The following is a 6,000-nucleotide window of genomic DNA, read 5'->3' as shown; positions in this document are numbered from 1 at the left end:
TTACAATTCCAAGAATATATTACAATTAAGACACCAAAACATTTTAAAACAATACAAGCAATCTTTTAATACTTGTGTTAGCTGTTTCATTGGAACAAGCTTCAATGCAGGCAACCCTATTCCATTGGTTTTGTGCTGCTCTAGATGATATAGAAGGAATGGTAGGACCTGGGGGCAGAGTTAAAAGAGGGATCAGTCTAGAATCCCTATATGGCCACTAGCTGGGGTTTCCCCCCACCTGAGTTCCTTCTGTGAAAAGTTTTAAGGAATGAAGAAAGATTAGGGCAAGTTAAATTGATAGCCATCAACAGAAATGAGGCTTAGTCCTCATCCTGTCCCCTTCGGTTAAGAGAGAGTTCATCCTTCTTTCCTTACTGATTTCACTCATTCTCCATGCATGATTATAAGCCCTTTGGTTAAGGTAAAAAAAATTTAAGAGCCAAATAGATTGATGCCATTTTATTAGGCATAGGAATCGATGTGCTTTGTATGTTGGCATGTAATAATTTTGCCATGTGTTATAGAATGCTACTCTTTATTTTGTGACTGCTTCTCTCAAGTTATCAAGTTATCTTCTCCCTCGGTTTTGAGATAGTGTATCATAAATATTTACAGTACTTTATTCCAACATTTCCAACAACCGCCCTTGAAGTCTGCTGACCCTCATCTAACCCTAAGCGGGTATTAACTATTACTTGACAAGACTCTTTTGCATAGGAATAATCAGCAATAAATTAGTTTCATTAGACCTTCTCGTGCTTGATCCTCCGTGACACACTTGTCAGGTGCTTCTTTTGCTCTTTAAACAGTTAGCCATGCCATCTCCTTTTCCTTGGGCTGAACACCTGTAGACCAAAGAAAATATCATACCACAAAGCTGGCTGCCAAGAAAGGAAAGTTGTGTTAAGAGCTGTGGTAGACTAGTGGTTAGAATACAGTACTGCAGGCTACCTCTGCTGACTGCTGGTCGCCAGCAGTTTGGCAATTCGAATCTCACCAGGCTCAAGGTTAACTCAGCCTTCTATCCTTCTGAGGTCCGTAAAATGAGGACCCAGATTGTTGGGGCAATAGGCTGACTCTGTAAAAGTTGCCCCCTTAGAGAGGGCTATAAAGCACTGTGAAGTGGTGTATATAAGTCTAAGTGCTATTGCTATTATGTGGTCTTGTGCGTATCAGAATGGATTCAGGTTCCCAGGCCCAGGCCAAATGAAAACTCTTGTTGTGCTGAATTATGAACTAGCTTTTTTCCAGCACTTTGCGTGAGACTACAGGCTTGTTACATGTGGCTGAACCAGAACTCCCAGTGAGGTCAGCTCAGAAAGCTGCAAGTTAGGCTTGCCCAACACCTGGAAGGACACAGGTGTTTCTTTTCCCCACTTTCCTCCCTTTCATAGGCTATGAATTCAGGGCAGTTACTTTTTTGAGCTGCTCGTTTCACTTTCACAGTGCCCTTGTTGTTGTTGTTGCTCAGGTGAGAGAGAGAGAGAGAGAGAGAGAGAGAGAGAGAGAGAGAGAGAGAGAGAGAGAGAGAGAGAGAGAGAGAGAGAGAGAGAGAGAGAGAGAGAGAGAGAGAGACAGAGACAGAGACAGAGAGAGAGACAGACAGAGAGAGAGACAGACAGACAGACAGACACACACACACACACACAGATAGAGACCGAAGCTTTGGAGTAAATCCGCCTGGGACCCGAGCTGCGAAGGGCGAGTCCAGGAAGCCGCACCTGTTGCCTTTCTTTCCGTAGCCTACAGCGGGTAACTCCAGTTAATTTGGGAGCAGCGTTGGCGGGAAAGGGAACCGAAGAGCGCTCAGCCCTTTTGCGGCAGCCTGGCCAGCCAGCCGTCGGCTAGGTGTTGGCGGGCGAGGAGGGCGCTCCGCAGAGGGATAAGGAGTCATCAGAGACCGAGCAACACCGGAGGCATCACAAAGCACGGCGGGAGGGTCGGCGCGCTCGACTCCAGGTGCTGAGAACAGCCGGGCGACCAGAGCCCTTTTGCCTCCCGCTGCTTCTTCGCCTTCTTTCTTTTTTCCTCCTCCGCCTCTTTCCTTCTGGAGAGGAGGAAGGCTCCCGGCTGCAAGCGAGCGCGCAGTGATTGGCCGCGCGGGGCGAAAAAGCAGGCAGAGCGCACGGCGTTTCCTCCCGGAGAGAAGCCGAGCAGCTAGGAGAGATCGAAGCCGGCAAGCTGGGCTGACCGAGGGAGCCGGCTGCTCGATCGTCTGTATGTGTGTGTGTGAAGGTGTCCCCGTCCTCCTCGCTCTTCGCTCGCTCCTCTCGGGACGGTAACTTTGCCAAGCAGCGCCAAGACTCACACGAGACTTGCCAAGGGACGGGGCGCCAAAAAAAGAAAAGAAAGACGCGGGAGCAAACCGGTTAAGGTAGAGTGCTCCTTCCTAACGCGACCGTTACTTATGAGGCGCCGGAGACAAAATGCAGCCAGCCGCCGCTAAGTGGTCAGCCGTGCTTTGAATGGGGGCGCCCGGACTTCTCTCCCTGCAGTGGTAAGATAACAGATTCGGAATGCCTTCTCGGCCGATCAAAGGGAATATTGCTCTACGGTTCGCTACGTCTAATCAGATGATTTATTAATAATCATTGTCCTCCGTTATCTCTCCCCTCCACCCAAAAGTAGCAAGCGATTTCTCGCACCGCAGTGGAAATGCCTATTTATTTTGTTTACCTCGTGGTGAGAAAATACTCTGCATGCCTTCAGAGGTACGCTTTTCTTTAACGGTACCCGATTCTACAATTTACAAAAAAAAAAAAAAAGGATTGAAATGAAGTCTTCTACTTCCAGATAGTTTGAGATCTGAAGAATGTGAGAAGCCTAAGAATGTGGGATTCTAAGACATTTAAACAGTTAGACATTTGGGGAAGGTATTTCCTACCTCAAGGCTAGGCGGAGATAATTTGGCCCTCATCTGTGTGCAGGTGAGAAATTTCCCTCCCCATAAGCCGCATAAGGCATGTCTGTTAGGCTACCTGATGTGGACTGCTGAAATCAAAATGCACCAAACGGCACCAAAGACTGTAGACTTTTCTTGGTCATTCTTTAACATTGAGTGGTATCTAGATGTTTGTAGCCCTCTCTTGTAACCTACATGTTTCATATTCAGAAGAGGCTGAAGTCCCATCATCTTCAGACAACAGGATGTTGGGAGTTGTAGGCCATAGCATATGGAGGAGGTTAAGGTTCCAAAATTTCCTCCAGATAGCCGACCTCTAAATAAAGTATCAGTGTAGCTCATTAGAATAGACAGCCAACATCCTTCTCTCGCTGCATCAACCTGTTGGAAAAATAGGACAGTGAAGGGAGCTACCTGAGGAAAACAATTCATACCAGATGAAAACCTGAATATAAGATGCTGAAGGCACTGAATGAGATGAAAATAAGTATTTTCTTCAGCTTTGTATTATCTACATGTTGCTGCGGTATCTTTCTATTTTGTGTAAGCAGAAAGTCTGTAAAGAGGAACACAAAACAACTTGGAACTTTGCCTCATTTAGAGTCTATGTCCTTCTGTAGTATCTTAGCAGGTCAGAGGATTGTTTTATAATTTCATTTATAATTGCATTGACAAGGCATGGCTAGATGCTACCAAAAAAAAAAATCACCCCTCTGACGTAATTAGAGAACCTCTTAAGTGTCTTCCTGAGTTATTTCAGCACCATTGAGTAGTGTTCATTCACAGAGAGATACAGTATATATACTGTATACATATTGCAGCACCACCAGCAGCAGAAGAAAAACAGATGACATTCGAAAGATGTAAATAGTGGCAGTTTATTTTAAATGCGGAAAAAGGTATTTAGAGGCTGTCCTGGAAAGGTTAAGATTGTGTCACCTCTGGAGTGGAAAGAAGAGAACTGAAGATCATGAGAGCAAAATATAATTCCTAAGAAGTAAAGAACTGATGCAAAGGTCAGAATAAAATTAAAGGACCCACAGTGTTTAGCAATCTTAAGCCAAGCACAGCCATCAGAAAGTATTTCTATATGTATTTCTTCTCGTTCTCCTGGTGTTCCCAGTGCAAAGAAAAATAATGGTAAGATAGGTTATTCAAGATAGACTGCTTTTGCAGAGTTGTTCTGCCTTGTATCAAGCACTAAAGTGGGATAGATGGATGGAATCCAGTACAAGGTCTAAGAGAGAGCGAGAAAGAGCTATTGAACTTGAACATTCATTGTGCATACTTGTTTCATTGCTTTGTTTCATCAACAGTTGTGGCTTGTGTTTGATATGCCCCAAATAATGAGCATGTGAAGGCATTCCATTGGCAATACTGAGGAATACTGAGTTTGCCAATCAGTAAGTTTCATACTTCATATTTCAAAACTTTAATAAAATAAAAGGTCATGTCTTGAATGTATGAAAATGTTTTGGTCACATAATAAGAAAAGATAAATATTGCACAATTGAAGTAAAAACGCACAAAGATTAACTTGGCTATTGCTTTCTTGTAGAAATGAACTGGCTAATATTGGTGACATTTTGATGATCCATGGAGAAGCAAGAGGGACCGGTTCTTTAACAAGCTGCCAGTCCCTGGCAGAGGGTAATGGAATCAGAAAGAAACAAAGTTGGACATGTGCTGGTAAGGAATATTCAGTGGAGACACGTTGAATTTCTATCTTTCTATCGACTGATAATTGCAGAAAGTTTTATGGATTTTTTCTTTGTTACCCTTCATTTTCTTTTGCGGTTGCTGTTAATAGGAGAAATTCTCTGTTAGATGGAAAGAAGTTCCTGCAGGTAACTGAATGTTGTCAAACAATTTTACTCTATATTTCCAGACTGGGAAATCCTATGGACTTCCAGAAGTTGTTCAGTGGCAACCCAGTCAGTGTGGGAAAGAGTGAGTGTGGGAACCATTGTTCAGCCTTATCTAGAGGGCTACTGGTTCTTCATTGGTCCTTGAAGAGCTGCTAAATTAGACTCAAGCTCTGTGAATAGAATAGAGTAGAGTAGGGTAGAGAAGAATTGGGAGGGATCTAGAATGTCTTTTAGTCCAAACCCTGCTTAGGTAGAAAATCCTATATACTATTTCAGACAAATGGTTGGTCAATCTTTTCTTTAAAACTTCCAGTGTTGGAGCATTCATAACTTCTGAAGATGAGTTTTCCCACTGATTAATTGTTCTGTCAGACAATTCCTTCTTAGTTCTAGATTGCTTCTCTCCTTGGTTAGTATCCATCCATTGCTCTTTCACAGCAGCAGCTCCATTGAAAGAGTTGGTTCCAGATTACTTATTTTAATTTGTCTCCTCTATGATTCCAAAATCTGGGGGCGGGGGGGGGGGGACTTTTTACCTCATGGATGAAGGCCAAAGTAAACAAGGATTAACTAAAATGACAGTTTTGTATTCACTGTATCACAGTAGTATGCAAATGTGATTTGTTTTTAAACGGGAGGTCATTATTTTCCCCATCTGATAGGCTGGAGCAATAACAGCCAAACAGTAGTAGCGGTAGGACCAGTCTGAGCTTTTCTTGCATGAATTCCTATTTGTTGTCAAACAAGATTGGAAGAAAGTCCACCTTTTGTGAGTCAGCTGTGGTGTGAGGTGGACCAGATAATTATGTTCCTGGACTGCTAAGCAGCATGAAGTATTGTAGGAATGGGCATCTGTAGCCTTTATGGGTCTTTTTTTAAGGAGAGGCCATTTGCAGTGCTTTGTTAGAAGGAGAAGGCAAGGGAGGCTTAGATTTTCCTCTTTGAATGATAACTGGAATTTGTCTGAAAGAGGGGAGTCAGGGGATGAGCCATTGAGCTAAGCTCTAGGAACTCATGATGAACTTCCATCCTTCCCTCAGCCACAACCTGAAGCAACATCTGCTTGTAATACTGAGAACCAATCAAAAAGATCACTGTCTTGCTTTGAGCTTCTGCAGATGCAGCAGATACAAAAACTCATTGCCAAAATCCAAAGGAAAGAGAGGAAATAAAAAAGAAAAAGATGTGCTGATGAACCAGGTAGAACTGACAAATCCCTGTTTAGCTTTG

General features: G+C 43.4%; 1 protein-coding gene across 4 annotated transcripts in view; it reads left to right on the top strand.

Moving 5' to 3' along the window:
* The first annotated feature begins 2,245 nt into the window (after nucleotides 1-2,245).
* The window catches only part of HTR4 (5-hydroxytryptamine receptor 4), a 249,538-nt gene continuing 245,783 nt past the window's right edge, over nucleotides 2,246-6,000 (top strand). For 3 of the 4 annotated variants that reach the window (XM_081935524.1, XM_081935520.1, XM_081935523.1), the window contains exons 1-2: nucleotides 2,246-2,497; nucleotides 4,461-4,591. The gene's annotated coding sequence lies outside the window, so the exon portion shown is untranslated. Of the gene's footprint in view, nucleotides 2,498-4,229; nucleotides 4,306-4,460; nucleotides 4,592-6,000 lie in introns of those variants that run through there. The other variant, XM_081935521.1, reaches the window with a different exon arrangement.

This window comes from Natrix helvetica, assembly GCF_964273705.1.
Source record: "Natrix helvetica genome assembly, chromosome: 1".
In the NCBI taxonomy this organism is placed as follows: Eukaryota; Metazoa; Chordata; class Lepidosauria; order Squamata; family Natricidae; genus Natrix; species Natrix helvetica.
This window is presented reverse-complemented; position numbering and strand designations above follow the sequence as displayed.